The following is a 24741-nucleotide window of genomic DNA, read 5'->3' on the forward strand; positions in this document are numbered from 1 at the left end:
ATGTGTTCTCAGAGTTCAGCAGACAATGAAAAATCATCGCTGGCTTTACCCACTCACAATAGCACGCTGAACTCGCGCTCTATATCAACCTCCGAGCTCCAGCCAGCTAAGAGGGCTCTCTGCTTTGCATGTGACTGCACAGAGGTAATTTATTTTCTCATTGGAAATGGTGATGCCCAGAGAGCAGGGCCATGTCACACATGGGGGAGCTACCACTATAGGGAACAGAAACTCCTTCCAGCTTGGCTTAGCTGCCATCCTTTAGGTAGCTGTGATAGCAGTGAGAATGGTGCATACCCAATCCCTGTCTCAAGCAGGATTGAGAGTGTCTCAAATCCTTGCCTTCTTAGAGAGAATAATGGCAAGGACTCCTGGGGGAGAAAGGGAGGGGAACCTCTCCCTTGAAACTCTGGCTATTGGGCTCCTTAAAGATGGATTAGCATTTCAAAGATTTATTCAGGTTCTTGGGTAGAGAAGCTGACTCACAGATACTATAAGTTTGGGCATGATAGCTTAGAGCTAAATCTCTGTCCTTAAGCAGAATCTCAGACCAATAATTTTGAGAAGACATAATAAAGTGCTGTGATAACCCCAAAACTCCATAAATAATGAAGTCCTACCCCTCTTATTCAATAGTCTAGCACCAAATACACTCAGCCATCCAGGGTATCTGAAAACACATGAGCATTCCTAGCAGTCACCCTGCACAGGCAGAAATTAAAAAGCCAGTAAGAGCCTAAGAGGGCAGATTACAGAAAGAACAGCAGAACCAGTGGATTTGTGAAGAAAGGCACAGTTTCATAAGTTGAATTCCAAAAATAATAAAGAGTAAAATTAAGTAATGGGGAAGATGAAATAAATATAAAAAACTAAGATTACAGAGAAAAGTATTTATAGTAGTTCTATCTCAGACAAAAATGTGAGTTTCAAATGCAAGCCAGATGTATGTTTCTAAACAGTCTAGTAATTACATTAAAAATAAAGAGACGTAAAAAATTTAATGGTTGGTTTTACTTAAACAATATCTCAAGATATCATTTCAACCTATAATTAATATGTTTAAGTGATTGATATTTTTACTTTCTGTTTTAATGCTCAGTCTGCAAATTCTTCTAAAGTATTTGATTTCTAGCACACAGGCCACTTTGGACTCAACACATTTTCAAGGGTTCAACAGCAAATGTGTTTAGTGGCTAATGTAGTGTCAGAGGATCTTTTGCCAGGCTGAGATGTGACTCAATGACAGAGTGCATCCTTGCATGCATAAAGTCCTGGACTCATTCTCTAGGGAAAAAATTTTAAAAACCATATCCACATGCTCAGTGAAATCAAAGAGGATACAAGGACATTTATTGTATCATTGCTTGTAAATAGTAAAAATTTATAAATTACATGTCCAGTAAAGAGACATATCACAAATAATTAAATGTATTTAATTTTATTATACTATATAATGAAAAGCAGCAATTAAAATTAATTAATTGAATATAAGTAGACCCCCTCAAAATATAATACTGAATGACTAAATCAAACTGCAAAATCATATATCCCATTTAGGTAAACTTTAAAATACTAGTAAAAAATAATGTGTTCAATGTGAATGAATGAGGGAAGTAGAAAGCCTGTCTCAAGTACAGGTGTAGGGGAGTGGGGAGGAGGGAGATCTGGGAAATTGGTGGTGGGAATGTTGCACTGGTGAAGGGGGGTGTTCTTTACATGACTGTAATCATACAACTATAATCATGTTTGTAATCACGGTGTTTAAATAAAGATTAAAAAACTCAAAAAAAAATAATGTGTTCAGCTGAAGAGAAAGTACAGGATTCATCTATACTATTCTGTACTCCATGTTTCCCCAACATCACCAGGTACAGTCCTGAGAACATCACCACCAAAGGGGTTTTCAGAAAGAAAACTGGAGACATTAGCAGAGGGAAGTGGACATCAGTCAAGAAATTGATATTGGAATACTGTACACCTGAAATTCAATCATAAATAACTGTATAACTTTGTACTTCACAATGATTCAATTTTTAAGGAGCTATACAAAGTTATTCAATTAATATGTAATATTTTCTGTGCCTAAAAAGTAATCTGAGGACCAGAGAGATAGTACAAGGGTTGGGGTACATACTTTGCCTGTTTGATCCACACCACTATATATGGTCACCTAAGCACTGCCAGAGGACAGCAGTGGGCACTTGCTTTGCACATAACCTGGGTTCAGTCCCTAACACCCAAAAGGTTCCCCATGCCCTAACAAGAGTGATCCCTGAGTAGAGTCAGAAATAAGCCCTGAGCACCACTGGATGTGGCTCCAAAACAAATGAATAAAAAAAGACTAATGGGGCCGGCGAGGTGGCATTAGAGGTAAGGTGTCTGCCTTGCAAGCGCTAGCCAAGGAAGGACCGCAGTTCGATTCCCCCGGCGTCCCATATGGTCCCCCCAGGCCAGGGGCAATTTCTGAGGGCTTAGCTAGGAGTAACCCCTGAGCATTAAATGGGTGTGGCCCAAAAAAAAAAAAAAAAAAAACAAGAAAACAGAAAAAAAAAGAGTAATCATACCTGAGCACATGCAGGTATAGCCCAAAACTAAAATCATCATCATCATCTAAGGTGCCAGAGAGGTAACAGCCTGAACTGCCTGATATAATTCCCAATACCACATGGTCCCCTTAGCACTACATCTCTCAAAAAATATAATATGGGGAAGGACAGGGATGTAGTTCAGTGATAGAGTATTTGCCTTGCATGAGTTAGGGCTGGGTGCAATCCTTGGCACTAATAATAATAATAATAATAATAATAATAATAATAATAATAATAATAAAATAGTAGTAGTAGTAATTCACAAAGCTTAACAAAATGCTAATATTAAATTTCACATGAATATAAAATTCTTATAAATTGTTCTCAATTGTTTTATGTTTGATATATTTAGGAAAAGAGAGAATAAATGAAGTCATGATAAGTGGGGGGAAGTATGAAGTTGTTTGAACAGCTGAACACAGGACTCAAGGTTTACATTCACTCATTTCTGTGGATGGATCATGACAGGGGGTGCTGTCATTTGACCTAATGAAGCAAGTATTTACCAATGTCCTCCCAATGCAAGGGGCATTCAAAGACACTCAGAACTGTAGTGGAAAGCAATGGAAAGCAGAATTAAAATATTATGTTTTTTGGACATACCAAGACAGAAGAACATTTTATTTTATTTAAAATAATCTATTTTAATGGCTTTCACAGAACTTTGAGCACATACAGAGGTTAAAATTCAATCTCTGGGACCCTGTTTAAGTCAATCTGCAATTTGGTAGTGATGGATAACTGGTGAGTTGGTTCTTCACACAGCCCACCCAGTCAAGGCCTTAGTTTACCATGCACTCACTTGTAATTTCCAACTCGCCATAGCAGTTCCTGGTTCAGTCTCCCACTCTGCCAGTATAGATCTAAAAACAAGCATGTGTGTATTCATTCACCTCCCTATACTTGATTTTGCCCACTTCTCTCCATTCTGTGCATGTTTACTGTCTATTATATGTTGTATTTATTATAAACAAGACTGTGTATTGTTTGGTGGGTTTTCTTAAAGCTTAAACAATTGTCACACCCACATAACAACTTTGGATACCTTCTTCAAAAAAGGGAAAGAAAAATAAAGGAAAATACATTGTTTTATTTGTTTATTTATAAATTAAAGAAAAATACCATATTTTCGCTCTATTAGAAGCACCTGACCATAAGACACTCATAGTTTCTAGATGCTCTCCTCCCCTGTACTCAGACTTCAGCTCCAGATGGCATTCTGTCCATAAGATGCATTTTGGAGGAGGGAGTGCAACTTATGGCACGAAAAATATAGTACATGATTCATGAACATCAATAAATTTATTTATACATAAAGGTAAATACATGATTCATAAACATCAAGCTCTCACATTAGAAAATTATCTCCAAAGCTTACTAATTATTTTACATTCTCCAGTGTATTATTTTGAGTTTTCTTGGTGTCTCTGGAAGACTGGTCAGTTTAAAATTTTCATTACCTTTTTTTTTTTTTTTTTTTTTTTTTGCTCTTTCAGGCCACACCCAGTGCACTCAGGTGTTACTCCTGGCTATGCGTTCAGAAATCGCTACTGGCTTGGGGGACCATATGGGATGACAGAAGATCGAACCAAAGTCTGTTCTAGGTTAGCGCATGCAAGGCAGATGCCCCACTGCTTGTGCCATCGATCTGGCCCCAATTTTCATTATCTTTTGACTTTTTGATGAATAATTTGTACAGGTTTATTTTCCTGCTTTTACTGGGAAGTTTGCGACCATATAGAAAGAGTTCCATTTCTTTAAAGGACAACTCTTCATACTCCTGAGTTTCAAGTCTTTTCCAAGATCAATTCTTGTGCTAGCTAACAAAAATTCCAAATAGCCTACTCATAGATCACAGAAATCTTTGAAATTCATTCATTTTAATAAAGTTAGCATTTTCCTATTGATAAATAATGGGAAAGGAAGAACCAAAATAATTTCACCATCCAAACAAGCATTTTAAAACAACTGAAGAAATTCTTCATATCGTGTGATTCTAATAAACGTTTTTGATGCCTGGATATTGTGTATACATGTGGATACAGAAGCATCACAGAAATAAAAGCAGAGAAAATCTAGAGACCCTTCACTCATTTAAAAAAATAAATAATATAAGAGTCAGAGAGCTAGTACAGCTGGTAGGATGCTTGTCTCGCACATGGCAAACCCGGGTTTGATTCTTACCATCCCAATAGTATCCTGAGCCCGCCAAGAGTGATTGCTGAGCGCAGAGCCAGGAGTAATCCCGAAGCACCACCAGGTGTGGTCCAAAAACCAAAAAAAAAAAAAAATGTTTTATAATAAAGAATATAAAAATAAATGTTGCCATGTAGGAGCCGGAGTAGTGGCACAAGCAGTAGGGCGTTTGCTAACCTAAGACAGACTGCAGTTCAATCTCCTGGCATCCCATAAGGTCCCCCAAGCCAGGAGCGATTTCTGAGTGCATAGCCAGGAGTAACGCCTGAGCGTCACCCAGTGTGGTCCAAAAAAAAAGTGTTGCCATGTAAATTAATCTTAGACAAATCAAGCATGTTGTAAGGGAATTTCATCTCTCCACAATATGCAACCCAGGAGGAGACTACACAGAAAACGTTCTTTCTCTCTACTTCAGTCACTCAGACCCAGGATCTGAGCAGTGAGAATAGGAGGGTCTACCTTCACCTAGACACCATCTTCCAAGAGAAAGGGACTATTCATCCCACAGATATGCTCAGGATCTAAGGCAAAATCCAAACAGTATCAAGTCTTCTAAAGCAGAATCTGAGAGTATAGTGGGCAAATTTAGTCTTGTTCTATAATTTTCATACTTTGGTTACTAAGGTTATAAAACCTTCTGTTGGTGAGTCAAAGCTTTCTTTTTCTTCCTTGCGCTCTTCAGATCTCTTCCCTTTTATGTCCCCTTTCTTTTTTTTTTTTTTTTTTTTTGTCAGAGCTGTTGAATTCAAGCCTCAAGAATGGCAACATACTTTTGTCTTTGGCGCCCTCTTCTGGCTGCTTCTTTATTGTAATAGCATCTTGCAGTATTTTGACAAGTCCCCTACAAACACATTTGTAATCATGGTGCTTAAATAAATATATTATGAAAATTTAAAAACAATAAATTCACTTTAATCTGATTTTACAAACTGCCCAAAAACTTTTCATCCAGTTGCTCAAGGACAAAGCCTCAAACCCGGAGAATCCCAAAGGATATTCCTTCTACTTTGGGTGATACTCTTTCCTTCTATTATTCAAAGGACTCATGAATGTCATATCACATATTCTAACTTCATCCTCATTCCTGATGCAAAACTTTTGCCCCGAAATTTCTCAAAACATAGATTCACAGCAGAGACTTTCGTCATTGAAAAACACACATAAGCTACACAATATTAACATGTTCTAGCACCAGTAAGTTGAGCACAGACCTTCAGAGGATAGAGGTTCTGCAGCATCTGCAGACCCTGACAAAACTTTTGAGTCACAGTCTTACTGTCATCTTATCTGCACACTTAGATGAACTTTGCTGCTCATGACTTCATTTTCCTCCATAGTTCATACACATCTCCACAGTTGGTCATTAACCAATTATACTTTCGAATTCACTTCCAAGTTCATAAGATGTTCCTCTAAAAAAAAAAATCAAAGGATACAATTAAGACCAGCACATTTCTGAAGATGGTCAATAGCTATGGCTTTTTTTCCAACCATCTACTTGGGTACCTCATGCTATGCTATGTCTTCCACCTACTTGCTGTCTACCCAGACATCAGACATGTATTTCTTCACTCTTCTATTTGCCTGGATAAATATTTTGTGGCCCTCAGACTCCCGATCTACCCAGTCACTGTCTTACCATCCCTAAAGGTATCTGAAAAGTTGAACACTCTGAAGATTAGCAGGGCTAACATAACAGCTAGACCTAGCTTCATTCATTCACCAAGTCAGGTATTTCGATGAAGTATTACAAACCCAGGTTCCTTATTGGCTGTCATCACCCTAAAGAGAAGAACGTGGTTGGGGACTGGAGTGATAGCATAGCAGATAGGGTGCTTGCTTTAGAAAAAAAAAGATAGGGTGCTTGCTTGCACATGTCTGACCAGGGCTAAATTTCCGGCATCCCATATAGTCCCCTGAACCTGCCAGGAGTGAATTCTGAGTGCAGAGCCAGGAGTAACTGGTAAGTGCCACCGGGCATGACCCAAATCCAAAAAATAAAATAAAATTTTTTAAACTATGAAAGAATGTGGGAGGAACAGAGAAATTATACACCCTTGCACATGACCAGCCCTGGCTTAATACCCATCATTACATGTGGTCCTCCAAACACAACCAGAACTGAGCCCTGAGTTTAAAACCAGGAGTTAACCCTGAGAACAAATAGATACCCACACCTCCCACCAAATAAGATGATTGTGGAAGGAATTGAGTTGAAGATAAAATGTTTGAAGCCCTTGAGTGTTTTGAGAAAAAAAAACAAACTAGTAAACTCACATTATCATGTGCAAATACTTAGACAAATGTATTAGTTTGCTAGAACTGCAACAACAAATAAATGAATATTTATTTTCTCAGTTCGGAAGTTAGAATTGAAGATCAAGGTGCAAGAAAAATCAAGGTGCCTCTTTGGTGGACAGGTTGCCATCTTCTTTCTGTCTTTATGTAGTCTCCCCCTCAGTAGGACTGTGTATGATGAAAAATATATTTTAGGGGTCAGCGAGGTGGCGCTAGAAGTTAGGTGTCTGTGTTGCAAGTGCTAGCCAAGGAAGGACCGCAGTTAGATCACCCGTCGTCCCATATGGTCCCCCCAAGCCAGGGGCAATTTCTGAGTGCTTAGCCAGGAGTAACTCCTGAGCATCAAACAGGTGTGGCCCGAAAAAACAAAAACAAATATATATATATATATATATATATATATATTTTTTTTTAAAAAAAAATAGACCAAAAGCTACTAAAATGTATATGGAATAATTAAGCCTACAAATAACTAAAGCATATCTAAAAAAAAAAAAGAGGACAGAAACTTTGCTTTTCCAAACTTTATATTATAAAGCTACAATAATCAAGACAATATAACATTAGAATAGACATATTTTCAGGGGCCAGGGAGATAGCATGGAGGTAAGGCGTTTGCTTTGCATGCAGAAGGATGGTGGTTCAAATCCCGGCATCCCATATGGTCCCCCAAGCCTGCCAGGAGTGATTTCTGAGCATAGAGCCAGGAGGAACCCCTGAGCACTGACAGGTGTGACCCAAAAAAAGAAAAACAGATTTTCAGACTAATGGAATAAAATATATTTCTTTTTATATTAACCAGTCATGTTATATTAAGTCCCAATTTAATGAACGTGTTTTAACTTAATCTCCTCCTGAAAGGTCTCATTATCAAATATAGTCACATTCTGAAGTGCTAAGGTTAGGGCTTCAGCATATAAACTTGGCTAGGGTACTTTACTAGAATGCATTTATATTGGGGAGAAAAAACATTTCTTTATTATAAAAATGTTAATAGTGAGTTGACACCTTTTTATATGAACACATGCATTGGAAACTAAATTCTGTGTGATTTATTAAAGTCTGATTCACCCCAGATATCTGGTTCATTTTTGAATTTTGTTTTGACTGAGAATATTGAGAGAAATCCAGAGCACACAAACAGGAAATTTTAAGTGATAAAAATTTTAAACAGGAGCAGAACATTTCCTGACACCATAAAAAGACTCATGTCTGGAGCCTGTAGCTATTCCCATGACATTAAGCTTCACGGGTGAAGAAACCCTGTATCTCTTAGGCCAAGGGAATTTCCTTTCTAATTTTCCCAATACTTATTGTGCGTATGCAAAACAAATCAAAACAAAACACAAAACCTTGCCACACCAGCAAGGTTACTTTTGTAAGTACTCATTTTTTTTTGTTGTTGTTGTTTTGTTTTTGTTTTTGGGCCACACCCGGCGGTGCTCAGGGGTTATTCCTGGCTGTCTGCTCAGAAATAGCTCCTGGCAGGCACGGGGGACCATATGGGACACCGGGATTCGAACCAACCACCTTTGGTCCTGGATTGGCTGCTTGCAAGGCAAACGCTGCTGTGCTATCTCTCTGGGCCCGAACAGTTGTTTTTTTAATCTGTGAAATTATTAAGTAACATTTTCAAAATATCTTCAGCATTTATGATTAAATTCTTTTTTTTTTTTTTTTTTTTTTTGGTTTTTGGTTTTTGGGCCACACCCAGCGATGCTCAGGGGTTACTCCTGGCTGTCTGCTCAGAAATAGCTCCTGGCAGGCACGGGGGACCATATGGGACACCGGGATTCGAACCAACCACCTTTGGTCCTGGATTGGCTGCTTGCAAGGCAAACACCGCTGTGCTATCTCTCCGGGCCCTGTAAGTACTCCTTACTTTTTTTTTTTCCTGACCCTAATTCACAGTCCATAGGTACCTTAAATATAACTGTGAAAGACTTGTTGTTCTGTTGTTGTTTTTTGATGTCTTTGTGAGTTTTTTTTATTGTCATTGCTTGTTTTGGTTTTTCTTTTTTCTTTTCCCCTTTCTTCTCTTAAATTTATATATATATATATATATATACATATATATATATATATATATATATATATCTTCTAGACTGACTCCTCTCAGCTTTTATTTTCCATCAGAACCACAGAACTTGAATTATCTTGTTCTGCCTAATAAATTGAAGGGAAAAAAATAATTGTGGATGGTACCAGGAGCAAACAGTAACATGAATATTAAGTAAAAATAAAAAATTATCAGACCTAAACACTAAACCCAGAGTCATTGACAACAGAATCAGATACCCAAACTACAATAAGCTATATGCAAAAGGGACCTATTACGCTAGCAGTCCAGGGAGCAAAGCGGGAAGGTATAGGATTTATGCTGGGAACAGGGGTGGAGGGAGGACAACAATGGTGGTGGAAATGGCCCTAATTCACTGTCAATATGTACCTTAACTATAACTGATATAACTGTGAAAACATAATTTGCATTGATCACAATAAAAATTATTTATAATAATTAAAAAGAAAAAATTCTAAACAATTATTTTTGCAACTAGAAATTGTTTTTGAATGGTGGCAAGAGGGGATTATTCTGAATATTACAGTGATCTTTCGAGTATATTAAATTAGGATTATTTAAAAGCCAATCTTAAAAAATTGCCTTTAGCCGTAATAATAGTTAAATAATAATTAGCTTTATATTAATAAAATTAGCTTATCTCTTGTTTATTTTTCCATTTTAAGTTTATGTTTTATTTTTCAATAAAATCTTTATTTAAACACCGTGACTACAAACACGATTGCAGTTGGGTTTTAGTCATTAAAAGAACACCCCCACCTTCAATATTCTCATCACCATTGCTCCCCATTTTCTTCTCCCCCATCCCCTGTCTGTATTCGAGACAAGCATGCTATTTCTCTTTCACTGCCATCGTCATGATAGTTTTTAGCATATTTCTATAACTGCACTCACCACTCTTTGTGGTAAACTTCATATCATGATCTAGTCCTTCCAGTCCTCATCTCTCTTGTCTCTGGGCATTATTACAATAATGTCTTTTATTTTTCTTAAATCCCACAGATGAGTGAGACTATTCCGTGTCTATTTCTCTCCCTCTGACTTATTTTACTCAGCATAATAGATTCCATGTCCATTCAGGTATAGAATAAGTTCATGACTTCATCTCTCCTTATGCCTGCATAATATTCCATTGTGTATGTGTACCACAGTTCCTTTAGTCATTCATCTGTTGAATCTTTAACTAATCTTGTCCTCTTCTGAATTACCTCTATTGGATATTGTCTATTGATTTAATTGGAGGTTGAGACTGAGGATTTTACTTGAAGTCCCCTACACTCTTCCTGTCTCCTACATTGATACAATTACCATTCTCACATTAGTTCAGATTTTGTTTAATAATTAGTATGTACATCATAATAAAACCTAACAATTATTTGCTGCATACATATTAGACTAATACGTAGTCTAATATGATCATTTTTATAACATCTTTTAGGTTGTTTAGGGGGTCTGAGTGGGTAGAGTGGGCACAGTGGGTAGAGCACTTGCCTTGTACAAAGCCTACCCAGGTTTGAATCCCAGCATCCCATATGGTTCTCCAAGCCTTCCAGGAGTGATTTCTGAGCACAGAACCAGGAGTAAGCCCTGAGTGATGCCAGGTGTGCCCCCCCCCCAAAAAAAAAAAAAACCTTTCTTTGTTCTATTCCTCTTCTTTATTTTTTTCAATAACAGCTTTTCACTTGTCTGAAAACAAATGTATTATGTTCAACTATGTCAACTATGTGATGAATTTTCTTTAAATAAAGTAAAAAAATACAAAAAAATTTTCTGAGTCAACAGTATGCCTGCCATTGCTATTTTATCTGAGCATAATTTGATTCACAGATAGACAAATAATTATGCATCTATACATCATTCAATCTTAATGTCATGCCAATGCATTTTCAGTATTAAAGTTTGTCTTTATCTTCTTTAGAGTAATATTTTATAATTTTGGTGACCAAATATTGCATGTAATAATTCATGAATTAAATTGACATTGACGATGTTTTAATCATTTCCTTAATTTTCATTTTTTGTAGCTGTATTATACTCCACTGTCTAGATGTGCATGACTAACCTGATCAGTTTCCTTTTGTTGACATTTTTGTTCACTTATTTTATAACTATTAAAAATACTGGCCTGTTATAGTGTAGCAATTGCCAGCCCGGAAGAGAAACAGGGATAGAAACCAATTATCCTTCATTATACCTCCTGGAATCTTAGTCTGTCGCTGCCACCTGGAGTTTTTTAGAGAGAGGGAGAGAGAAAGAGTCATGAGCCAAAGGTAGCCAGGGGAAACCTGGTTTAAAGAAAAACAGGAAGGAAGGAAGGAAGGAAGGAAGGAAGGAAGGAAGGAAGGAAGGAAGGAAGGAAGGAAGGAAGGAAGGAAGGAAGGAAGGAAGGAAGGAAGGAAGGAAGGAAGGAAGGAAGGAAGGAAGGAAGGAAGGAAGGAAGGAAGGAAGGAAGGAAGGAAGGAAGGGAGGAAGGAAGGAGGGAAGGAGGGAAGGAAGGGAGGAAGGGAGGAGAGGGAGGGAGGGAGGGAGGGAGGGAGGGAGGGAGGGAGGGAGGGAGGGAGGAAGGGAGGAAGGGAGGGAGGAAGGGAAGGGAGGGGAGGGAAGGAAGGAAGGAAGGAAGGAAGGAAGGAAGGAAGGAAGGAAGGAAGGAAGGAAGGAAGGAGGGAGGGAGGGAAGGAAGGAGGGAGGGAGGGAAGGAAGGAGGGAAGGAGGGAAGGACGGAAGGAAGGAAGGAGGGAAGGAAGGAAGGAAGGGAGGAAGGAAGGAAGGAGGGAAGGAAGGAAGGAGGGAAGGAAGGAAGGAAGGAAGGAAGGAAGGAGGGAAGGAGGGAAGGAAGGAGGGAGGGAAGGAAGGAAGGAGGGAGGGAAGAAAAGAGGGAGGGAGGGAAGGAAGGAGGAAGGGAGGGAAGGAAGGAAGGAGGAAGGGAGGGAGTGAAGGAGGGAGGGAAGGAGGGATGGAAGGGAGGGAGGGAAGAAGGGAGGGAAGAAATAAGGAAGAGAAAAAAGGGAGGAAGGTAAAGAAAGAAAGAAAGAAAGAAAGAAAGAAAGAAAGAAAGAAAGAAAGAAAGAAAGAAAGAAAGAAAGAAAGAAAGAAAGAAAGAAAGAAAGAGAGAGAGAGAGAGAGAGAGAGAGAGAGAGAAAGAAAGAAAGAAAGAAAGAAAGAAAGAAAGAAAGAAAGAAAGAAAGAAAGAAAGAAAGAAAGAAAGAAAGAAAGAAAGAAAGAAAGAAAGAAAGAAAGAAAGAAAGAAAGAGAGAGAAAGAGAGAGAGAGAGAAAGAAAGAAAGAAAGAAAGAAAGAAAGAAAGAAAGAAAGAAAGAAAGAAAGAAAGAAAGAAAGAAAGAAAGAAAGAAAGAAAGAAAGAAAGAAAGAAAGAAAGAAAGAAAGAAAGAAAGAAAGAAAGAAAGAAAAAGACAAAGAGAGAAGAGAGAAGAGAGAAAAGGAGGGAAGAGAGAAAGAAGAGAAAGACAGAAGAGAAAAGAGGGATAGATACAAAGCAGGCAGAATCTCCCCAAATCTCCCCTATGCTTTATCTCCAACCCCTCTCCCCCACAAGCCAGCAGCTATCCTGGACCTCCACAACAATCCAAGTTTTTCCTTCTATACCCAGCATGACAGGGGAGAATATCCAAGTGGCGTGTCCAGAGGCATGTCCAGGTTCAATTGTCATTACATTAGGGGTATTCAAGAGGTATGTCCAAGTCTAACTACCATACATCAACGGACTTCCCCTTTTATGTTTTATAATTTAAAAATTATCTGTAGATTTATTCTCAGCAGTTGGTAAAGTTCATACAGATGATGGTCTGCAAAAGCTATGGTGGTTGTCAGCTGCATTTCTCTTCTTGACAGTTCATTTAGAAGCTCCAAAGCCAAGAGACAGGTGTAGAGAAGGAATAAAACAGTGTTTAAGGAACAAACATTAATTTTGTAACTTTTTATCAAGCTTATGCCTAACCTAAGGAAGTGAAAACTCCAAACCTTTGGGATAAAGGGGTGAAGAATTCTTTCAAGCTGCTTCCTGCTGATAGGGCAAGTTGTGGGGTTATCAGAGTTGTTCACTTTCTATTTCTATCTAAATAAGGGATAAATATTCTCTCTTCAAATTTTTTCTTTGTCTATGTTTAAATCTCTTTTTTCTCATTTTTTGCTCATTTTCTCTGTTTCTTTGTCTAAATCTCATTTTCTCTCTATAATAAAACTATTTTTCTCAATTTCTCTTTTTTAATCTTTTTTCTCTCATATTCATTTCTCTACTCTTCATATATTCAATTTCTTTTTTTTTAATATTTATCTTTTTACTTACTTTTTTTCCTTTTCTTTTTTTTTTTTTTCATTCCTTGTAGGATCCAGTGTTCACTTAACCTATTACGGGCACCATTTTGTAGAATTTACTACAGTTAACTGCAAGGTGCCAGGCTTCTGCAGGTTACTGCAATAAGCTTCAAGTCTGCCTGCTGCTTGGCTGCTGCAAGGATGCAGAGGCCTGAGGCTGCCAGGGCCCAGTGCTCACAGGGGCCCATCGGCCCTGCTGCCTAGTGGGGCCAAGAGCCCACCCAGGGTCACTAACTAGTAGCAACCACCTGCAGGGGACTGAGAGACAGACAGACAGAGAAACAGAGACAGAGAGACAGAAATAGACAGGGAGAGAGAGAGACAGAGAGGGAGAGAAGAGAGAAGTAAAAACCAAGTATCTTTATCATTCCTCCTACCTGGAGTCTGGAGTCTGAGGCCTGCCACTGCTGCCCAGGGGTTTCTAAGAGAGAGAGAGATGGGTGAAAATTCACTGGCTAGAGGTAGCTGGAGGAGGCCCGGGTTGAATAGACAAAAAAAGAGGGATAGATACAAACCAGGCAGCATATCTTCGATGTTTTATCTCCAGTCCCCTGCAAGCCAGCAGGCACTGCTCTGGTCACTATCATGCCCACCCCCTCACCACACACACAGCAGTCCAAGCTTTTCTTATTATACCCAGCTTGACAGGGTGTGTCCAGGTTCAACTGTCACTACAGTCATTACATCCAAGAAGCATGTCCAACTGCCATATATCAACAGAGTATCTGTAGGGTGAAGTCTTAGAACTGGAATTAATTATTTATAAATTATGTCATTAACATTTATTGGTGGGAGATGCATTTTATTTTGTTTGAGATGGGATATAAGTTTTTCTTTTATTCTTTGATAAGATACAAATGCATTATATGTACAATTCAAAAGGAAAACAAATAAGAATAATGCCAGTTCTTTTGATAAGCAACCATTTTATCAGCTTCTTACATATTCTTACAGAGAGTCTGTGCAAATATGAACATGTATGTATATATATTTAGAAAAATCATCTAAATTAGGAGTATTTATATTTTCCTCTTCATTTAAAAAAAATCAGCAACTGATCCCAAAAGTGACCCTTAGCAACCTCCCTAGCAATGGACTCTTACCAAGGCAGAAAGCCCCATGTGGGGCAAGTTGAGAGAAACCCTATATAAACCAACTTGAAACAAAGGAGCCCCATGTGCTCCTTGAGCCCATGCACATGGTACCCACAGGCCAGAATAAATGTCTCTCATTTCTTCCCTTTTGAGATGTGTACTTTTCTACTTTTGTGCTGGGTTATTGTAGGGGGGCTCTCCTCAACTTTTGAGAAAACTATTTTCACCTTTGGGAAAGACCATATTTCTTCTTAAGTGCCTCATTTAACTTTTTCTTATCCCCTTCCACAGTAATTTCAAATAAAACCTGGTTTTACTTCACTGAAATTCTTTCTTTTCTTTTCTTTTCTTTTTTTTTGTTAGTTTGTTTGTTTTTGGGTTACACCCGGCAGTGCTCAGGGGTTACTCCTGGTTCCATGCTCACAAATCACTCCTGGCAGGCTCAGGGGACCATATGGGATGCCGGGATTCGAACCAATGACCTTCTGCATGAAAGGCAAATGCCTTACCTCCATGCTCTCTCTCCAGCCCCAACTGAAATTCTTTTCTATGAGGGAAGGTAACTGATCTGAAAGGCCTAGGCAAGATCTAGGACTGACTTTCCTTTCCTGCAAAGACCAATTATGCACTCCAGCCTGCGTCCATGATTCTCCCAAGTAATCAGTAATCAGTAACTCCAATACTGACCAAGTAAATGTCAAGAGTTCTGTGCAGAGAATGGCTTATAGTAGACTTTATTGGTTCTATGTCTCCCAGTTATTCCCTGGTGGCAAAGATAGAGAAAAAGAAAGAAGCAGATTCACTCCTCAATGCCACCTCTCTCCTCCTCACTTTATATAAGTTACCCAGGACTTCCACCAGCATCAGACTAAACCTCCCAAGTCTTTCATCTCTGCAACAGAGATGCTGACAAGCTCAAGATAGATGTAGGAACGATCCTACCAGTGGTCCTCAAACTATGGCCTACGGGCCACATATTGTATTTGTATCTGTTTTGTTTCTTCATTGCAAAATAAGATATATGCAGTGTGCATAAGAATTCATTCATAAGTTTTGTTTTTACTATACTCAGACCCTCCAATGGTCTGAGGGACAGTGAACTGGCCCCCTGTTTAAAAAGTTTGAGGACCCCTGAAAGGACACACCTTAATGGTCTATCTCTTCAACCAGCTTAGGTAATTCATACAACTTTGACCTTCCACACTTCCAAGTCCACTTTACATAAGCGATACAATAATTGATGTTTTTAGCTTACTTTGGAGTGGGGGGTTAGGCCATGTGGAGAGTGAACTATTAAGTTGTAATAAACTATTAAGTTGTAATAAACATTAAAGTGTAAACACTTCATGTAAAAACACACCCTGCACAGCAATGTTAAGATGCTTGGGCATGACTTTACAATAAGAGCAGTGATACAAACATAATATATAAAATTGAACCACAATTATGAAGAGTCACTTGGTCCCAAACTGCTCCTATCTCAACAGAAGATCTCACTCCTGCCAATGCATCTCCTTACTACCAGACTACAAAAGGGATTTTATTTTTTTATTATTAATATCTTTATTTAAACATCTTGATTACAAATATGATTGTATTTTTATCTTTTCCTCTCTTTGTGAACTGTTCAATAGGGAATTTGGTGAAAGAGTCCCTCTGTTTAATGCTTATGTTTGAACCAAGTCACTGGTATTGTTGGATGTGTTATGCCCCCATATAACACCACGTGGCTTTATTTCTTGTTTGCATAGGCACACTAGAATGGGAAAATACTATACATACCAATAAGTTCTTATCTAATAGAGATGGGAACACACAAATCTTGTAGTGTAATGGGACCTTACGCCCTGAACATTGACATAATGACCTGGCACAAACCTCAGAAGAATGGGCATTCTCCATTCACCCCTGATCTAGAGAAGCCATCTACGAAACATCCAAGGTTGTCTATAACATCACCTATAAGCAATCCTCTACCAGGGAAGACCCTACCACTGCTATGACATCAACCTACTCAAAAGAGACTCCCCTTAACACTGAGAAGACTTAACAACAACAACGACCTGCTTACTGGACTGGGCTTTCTGCATTGCCCTTTAATGGTGAGGTGAAACTAGCCTGACTTTAATGTAGGATATGCAGATTCCAGGATCTTTAATACAGAAACCTGATGCCAACAATAGAGACTGTGAAAAATAAAACTGTATTGGCACTACAGACAATGGCTTGGATTGAACAAACTAGTTTGCCTGGAGCCTAGAGTTGGTCTTATGCCAGGAAACTTCATGGGTAGGGTCTCCTTGTATTTAGGCCAAGGTTTTTCCTTTCCATGTCCCCCATATTTTGGTGGGCCTATGCAAAAAATATTTGCCACTTTAATACCGTTTTTACTGTGCTTCTTTGACTCTAAACCTTAAAAAAAAACCACTTAAACTTTTGATGTTAACTTAAACTAATATGCATGTGCATGAAAATGTAAAAAAAAAATGCTATGCCTTCAATGTTTAAGGAGTCACATAAATTTCATGGCTTTAGATTGCTTTGTGTACTGCTAAGAAATGTTATAATGTACTACAATCTATGGACTTGTGGACAAAGTAATTGTACATGGGTTCTGTTTTATTTTTCTTAATGTTCTTTGACTGTAAGTTCAAAATTTAGGCATCAGCATGGGGATTTCTTCTGAGAACTCTGTTTATGGGTGACTGTCCTTCCACTGTAACTTTATCTTGTCCTCTTTATTTGCATCACTGTTCTTATAATTAAAAATAAAAAATTAAAAAAATAGAAAGAAATAAAAAGAAAAACTAAAAAATAAAATGAAAGAGAAGAAAAAAGAAAGAAAAAGTTCAGTACCAAGTATATTTGTGAAAGTTATTGAATCTCCATTATTATAAAAATGTATATTATATATTATAAAATTTTATATTATATAAAGTCATTAATACAATAAAAAAACAAATATGATTGTGATTAGGTTTCAGACATGTAAAGAACACCCCCCCTTCACCAGTGCAACATTCCCACCACCAATGTCCCAAATCTCCCTCCATCCCACCCACCCCCACCTATACTCTACACAGGCTTTCCAGTTCCCTCATTCATTCACATGGTTATAATTCTCAGAGACAATGAGAGGATGGCTGAAACTTCCAGCTCACTTCAAGAAGCTCACCACAAAGAGTGGTGAGTGCAGTTATAGAAATAACTACACTGAGAACTACTATAACAAAAGAGATTTTAATGTTATGGCCCAACTTGATGGTATTCTGACTAAGGTCATTATATATATGTGTGTGTGTGTGTATTTATGATGATATGTGTGAACATAAGTGTTTCTGTAGAATAAACATATGCTAGCATTTCAATCTAAGTCATATTAGTCTCTTAGATCACACTCATGACAGGCCACACACAGCTCTACTCAGGCTTACTCCTGGCTCTGCTCAGGGATCTCTTCTGGTGGTGCTCAGAGGATCATGTGTGGTATTTGGGATCAAAACAGAGTCAGTCATGTGCAAGGCAAACCCTTTAAACCAGGGGTCTCAAACTCAATTTACCTGGGGGCCGCAGGAGGCAAAGTCAGGGTGAGGCAGGGCCGCATAAGGGATTTAACAAAAAAAAAGTCCTCAAACGTCATTATTAACAGTTTTAATTATTTCTTCTGAACATGAATAGAACATTGAGTGAAGATCATGAACAGTTCTTCTGAACATGGCATCTTTTGCCTATTCCTTGCTGCCAGAGACTTGACAGCGCTTCTTCTCACAAATCTGAACCACATTTGGCTTTAGAGAGGAAGCAGTTGAGACCCTCAGTATGGCTTGAAGATGATCATTATTAAGTACTTTGACTTATTGAAGTTCAATGTGGAGAATAACTTTTCACACAAATATGTACTCCCAAAAAGGCACATGGTGCACTTGAACATTTGGGAAAGCTTGGGGAAGCTGGGGGGCAATTCTCTCAAAAAATTGCCCAGGCATGTCTGCTTTTCCACTAATCTCCCTGAACTTGGCTTTGAGATCAGAGTTGCATTGCAGGTCAATGAGCTCCATTTGAAGCAAGGAGGGGCATCTTGCACATCAAAGGAAAAGGGGTCCACAAAAATTTGGAAAGTGGCTCTGTGCTTTTTGAAGTCTGCAAATCTGTGATCAAATTCCTTCTCTAGCTTAAAAATAGCATCAACATATTTCTCACCACTGAATGGTATGCCTGCCTCCACAAGTTCCTTGCATGCTGGGAAATGGCAAAGGTTTGTCTGAGAGAGCTGGGATTTCCATTAACACAAGTTTTGTGGAGAATGCTCTCACGTTGTCATAGGCAGCACTGATAAGCTGCCCTGGGCCTTATAACATCTTGTTTAGTACATTCAGCTTATATGTGATGTCAACAAGAAAAGCTAAGTCCATGAGCCATTTGTGATCACTCAACTCAGAAACGGCATTCCCATCCTTCTCCATGAAGGCTTTCACTTCTTCTCTCAACTCAAAAAAAATTTTTACAAGACATTTCCCCTGCTGAGCCAACATACCTCAGTGAAATAAAGCACATCTCCATATTCTGACTCCATTTCCTCTAAAAAAAAAAAAAGAAAAAGAAAAAAGCACGAAACTTCCTGTGCTTTAAGCCCCTGGATCTGATTTGGTTGATTCATTTCACAACAACAGATATCACATTGTCACACAGCAGACATTTACTGCAAAGGGCCTGCTGATGGATAATGCAGTGAAGAGCAATGGCCTTTTCTACACCCTCCTCTTCAAGTTTTTTTTGAACAAGTGCCACCAGTCCATTTTTCCTCCCTGTCATTGATGGTGCTCCATCGGTTAGTATTCCAACAAACCTCTTCCATGTCAAACCTGCGTTCTCAATGGCATCACACAGATGCCGAAATATCTCATTAGAGGTGGTCTGGCCATGCATTGGAATTATTGTGAGCAGCTCCTCTGTCAATTCAAAATTCCAATTAACACCATGGACATAAATTGTGAGCTGTGCAGTGTCTGTTATATCTGTGCCCTCATCAAGAGCAACTGAGTATGCATCAAAACATTTGGCTTTCTCACACAGTTGATGATAAATGCCACCTGACATGTCAGAAATGCGCTCTGCCACAGTGTTGGCAGAAAGGCTGATTTTGCTAAACTGACCTTTCTTTTCCAGACAGATAATACTTGCAGCCTGTAACATGCATTTTTTAACAAACTCTCCTTCTGTGAATGGTTTCCCTGCCTTAGCAATCATCTCACTAACCATATAACTAGCTTCAACTGATGCAACATTCTCTTTGGTTGCTTTTTTGAAGAAATCTTGTTACCTCATTAGACATGCTTTAAGACTGGCAACCTGCTTTGGCTCTCTCATTTCCTTGATATTTTGCACATTCCTCAGCATGTTTAGTTGAATAATTTCAAGTTGTATTCCTTGTGCACTGCAACTTTCTCTGAGCAAATAAGACATGTGGGGATGCCCCTGTGCTCAACAAAGAAATACTGCGTCTCCCACTTTTCCTGAAATTGCCTGTGCTCATCATCAATCTTTCTCTTCACTGCAGACTTTGATGAAATCATGATGAAGGTATGACAAAATCTAATTCTGTAATAAACTTCTCTCCTTTAGGCCTCCAATAATGCAAGGGACAGTGGGCAGGAGCAGCGGAAATTATGTCTGCGCTAGGCGCAAAGTATTTATGGTTATTCGCTTACCAAATATTCACAATAAAAATTGCATTAGTAAGGAAAAAATTGCAAAAAAATCGCATTAAACATTTGCATACCCCGAACGAAACTGCTCGGGGTATGGGAATGTTTAATGCGATTTTTTTCTTACTAATGTGGTTTTTATTGTGATTATTCGGTAAGCGAATAATCGCGAATACTGCAATATTTGAAAGCCGCGGGCCACAAAATGTTGTACAGAGAGCTGCAAACGGCCCACGGGCCACGAGTTTGAGATCCCTGCTTTAAACCTTGTACTACACTCTCCAAATCCTTCAGCAGTCCTTTTTTCATTTGTTTTTGATTTTGGGCCACACCTGGCTGCGCTCAGGGTTTACTCCTAGCTATGCACTCATAAATCACTCCTGGCAGGTTCAAGTTCCATATGGGATGCCAGGAATCGACCCAGGTCCCTCCTGAGTCAGCTGCATGCAAGACAAATGCCCTTCCATTGTGCTATCTCTCCAGCCCCCACAGCAGCTCATTTATAATATTCAAGGTAAAAATGTAATGGCAAGCAATGGTCAACTAGGTAAAAACTTTGTGCAATAGTTAATGTGCTTGATTTTCACACAGTCAACCTGGGTAAGTCCCAGGTTGCATATGCCTCTCAAATACCACCAGAAATGGTTCTTGAGTATAGAATCAGGAGTATGCCCTAAGTACTACCCAGTGTGGACTCAAAGCCAAAGAAATAAAAAATAATAATAAAAAGAGCTCTTTAACATTTTAGTAGCAAAACTAGGTAAATCTTGATACATATTTGGAAGAAAGCACCCTTGAGAAATCAAAGCATCTACTATCCAGCTGCAAGTTGACTTTTGAAGTTTCTTAGAGTTCAAGTTATCACAAAGCTATTTCTCCAGTTACTTATGAACTAAAGAGATAAATTAGAGGATTAAACACATGTGATCCTTCTCTTCACATCAAGGAAGTGCAGAGACAGAAGCATGCAGTATCTCTCAAGGGTTTAACATTAACTTCAATTTTTAGAAACAACCAAAAACTCTACCAAAGTAACATTGTATTCACATCTAAGGGCTAACTTCTCAAGGCTAGAAAGGATTTTTAATATCAACTCATTGATATTAGCTTTGGGATGTTCCTCTACCTGGTGAGCATTATCCCACAATGATGATGATGATCATCATCATCAAAGTCACTGGTATCTCCTTGGTATTCCTTCTCACTATGGCACACACAGTTCTAAATATCCTCCAACACAAATAAACCTTTTTGCTAACATTTTTATCGACTAAAATTGTATCAGTTATAAGCTAAAATTACATTAAGACTAGTCTGGTGGCAAATTCATGAGCACAGAGACCACATGCTGGCTGTCTATAAAGATCCACATGACCAGCACATGGCTTTTGATGTTAAATATCATCATTTGGATTTGGCAACCTTTGGGAACTATTTTAAGCTTTGATTTACAAAGAAAAGCAAAAAATAAGTGGTTTTGACTTATCCCAAGGTCAACACATTTCAACTTCTGACTTGAGATGATTTACACAATGATTTACCTTCATTTAAATCATAAACTCTTGTATAGAGTGTCATTCTGTTAAGTACATCTATATAAAATGAATACAATTGTTACCCAATCTAACTGTTCTTAGTCCCTACTTGTAACAATAACTTGATTTTTTTCCTCTTGCAGACTTTCTCAAGTCACGACTGCATTTTGATGGGGACCCTCCAACTGATAGCTTGTCTATTGACTCTCAGCTCCATTTCCTATAACTTCTACAAAGTAAGTTGGACACCTACTTACAATGGAGGTGCAGAGAAAGGGGCAGAAATCACTGTTTATTCTCTCTCCAGCAGTGCATGACAAGTCACTCACTCTCAGTTTCTACTCTCTGCCCCTTATCTCATAATACCCTTACCACAATTCACCCAAGCAGTGACTAAACCTTAGAAAGAGCTAAACCTAGAGATTAACTCCAAAGCAGAACCATTAGTCCCCTCCTGTTTTCCTATAACCCTACTTCCTCTTTGGCTCCCACAGACCAGGGTAAGTCATGGTTCTAACAGTTATGACTCTGAGTAACCTTGTCTTCTCTTATTCTAGTTTTTTCAGCACTTTCTACACTTTTATACTTTTGATACCAATTAGTGGATGAATTTTCTTCCTTGAAATAAGTAAAGCATTTATGTTTTCCTCTTTTTTTTCTGGCTTTTTGGCCACACCAGGTGATGCTCAGGGATTATTCTTGGCTATGAGCTCAGAAATCGCTCCTGGCTTGGGGGACCATATGGGATGCTGGGAGATTGAACTGCAGTCCGTCCTAGGCTAGCGTGCACAAGGCAGACGCCTTATGGCTTGCGCCACTGCTCCGGCCCCTGTTTTCCTCTTTAAAGCCTGACTATTCAGGCACTCTCATATTTTTGGTTCATATTTTCAGTTGTATAAAGAGTATTTGGTAGGGCCCGGAGAGATAGCACAGCGGCGTTTGCCTTGCAAGCAGCCGATCCAGGACCAAAGGTGGTTGGTTCGAATCCCGGTGTCCCATATGGTCCCCTGTGCCTGCCAGGAGCTATTTCTGAGCAGACAGCCAGGAGTAATCCCTGAGCACCGCCGGGTGTGGCCCAAAAACCAAAAAATAAAAAATAAAAGAGTATTTGGTCATGAAAGTTGACTAAATCTACAATCTTGCAGCCCTGATAGTTATACTAAAACTCTAGGAACCTTCTTTTTCAAATTAGCTGCCATTCCATCCAAAGCTCTTAAATAGAGAATAGGGAAGTGTTTTCCACTGTTGAATTATCAAATATAGATTTTTATGAAAAGAAATAAGTACTTCTGAACAATATATTAGGTGTCCAGTTAGAAAACACTATGACAGCCACCCATTGATTCCCATAAGTAATTGCTATGTGTGTCTTGTAGTTAACTAAAATGTTTGTGGTAATCATTTTATAATGTATGTAAACTGTGTCACTGTAATGTATGTAATGTTTGTGTGTGAAAAGAAGTGGGAAAATGGAATACAAAGAGTAAATTGTATATTAATCAAATAATATACAGAAGGAACTTATACAGCTACATATATATACATTTGAGACCATCTGCCCCCTATTGTACATTGTGGCCCAAGAAGAAATCCTAAGCAATTTTATCCTGACTGAATACTTTTATAGATATGCATTAACAATCACTGACACCTTTACTTTTTTAATACAAAATTAATATACTAAATAAGTTACAATTGAAGAATATACCAAAAGTAGTAGAAGCATCAAATAATTTTATTTTTTTAATATTATTTAAGCACCATGATTACAAACATGTTTGTGATTGGGTTTTAGTTATAAAAAAAAGAACAGCCATGTTCACCAGTGCAGCATTCCCACGATCAATGCCCCCTAAGACCCTCTTCCCTATCCCTTGCCTCTATTCAAGGCAGGCATTCTATTTCTCTCACTCACTATCATTGTCATGATAATTGTCAATGTAGTTATTTCTCTAACTGCACTCACCATTCTTTGTGGTAAATTTCAGATCATGGTCCGGTCATAGGTCCCCATCTCTACTATCTCTGGATATTATTACAATAATGTCTTTTCTTTTCTTAAGAACCATAGATGAGAGTTGCAAGGCATCGGCCTCGGCCTGGGAGTCATCGGCGCCATAGCCAGGCAGTTGCAAGGCATCCAGTAGCTGCTGCAGGCCAAGAAGCAGGCCACCCAGGTGTCGGAGACCCGCAAGAAAAAGAATCGGAGATTGAAGCAAGTCAAAGAAGAAGCTCAGGCAGAAATCGAACAGTACCACCTGCAGAGAGAGAAGGACTTCAAGGCCAAGGAAGCTGTGGCGTTGGGATCCCACAGTAGCTACAGCACCTAAATGGATAAGGAGACCCAGGAGAAGATAACCATTCCTATTTCCAGCAGAGCAGGGAAGAGGTTCTGGATAACCTCTTGACCTTCATATATGACATCCAGCCACAGATCCACGAAAACTATCTCATCGATGGCTAGGCAAAGAAGAAAGCCAGGCCTGTTCCATGGCTGTCACATGCATTCACAGGACTGAGTTCTAGCTGTGTGAAAAGGCATTAAATTATTTATATGGTGGTAGGTCCCTTCACTTTTCTAAAAGATTATCAAACCTTTTTTATAAACTTTTAGCTTTCCAAAGCTTTCATCTTTTTACGTCATTTTTCTTAGAAATTTAATATACTATCCTTTTCTTTGCCTTTTAGCTCAAGCAGCATATTAATAGATGTCTTAGCACTGACTTCTTAGATATAGTAAAAAAAATTTAAGAAAGAAAGGGGTTAAATTTCTTTCCCTAAAGCTTTCTTGAAGGTCAGGGTCTTTATCAATGAAAAAATCGTAAATAGTTCCTTGTTGTTACCTGTGTAAAGCAGCAGCCGAACTTAAACCAGCCCTCCTCAGCTAAGGGTTAGTGCAATGAATTCTAGTAGC

At 38.6% G+C, this 24741-nt stretch overlaps 1 pseudogene; it reads left to right on the plus strand.

The window, feature by feature from the left end:
• On the plus strand, positions 1-24291 carry LOC126011840 (V-type proton ATPase subunit G 1-like; annotated as a pseudogene).
• Positions 24292-24741: the final 450 nt, after the last annotated feature.

This window comes from Suncus etruscus, chromosome 6 (assembly GCF_024139225.1).
Source record: "Suncus etruscus isolate mSunEtr1 chromosome 6, mSunEtr1.pri.cur, whole genome shotgun sequence".
Taxonomy (NCBI): Eukaryota; Metazoa; Chordata; class Mammalia; order Eulipotyphla; family Soricidae; genus Suncus; species Suncus etruscus.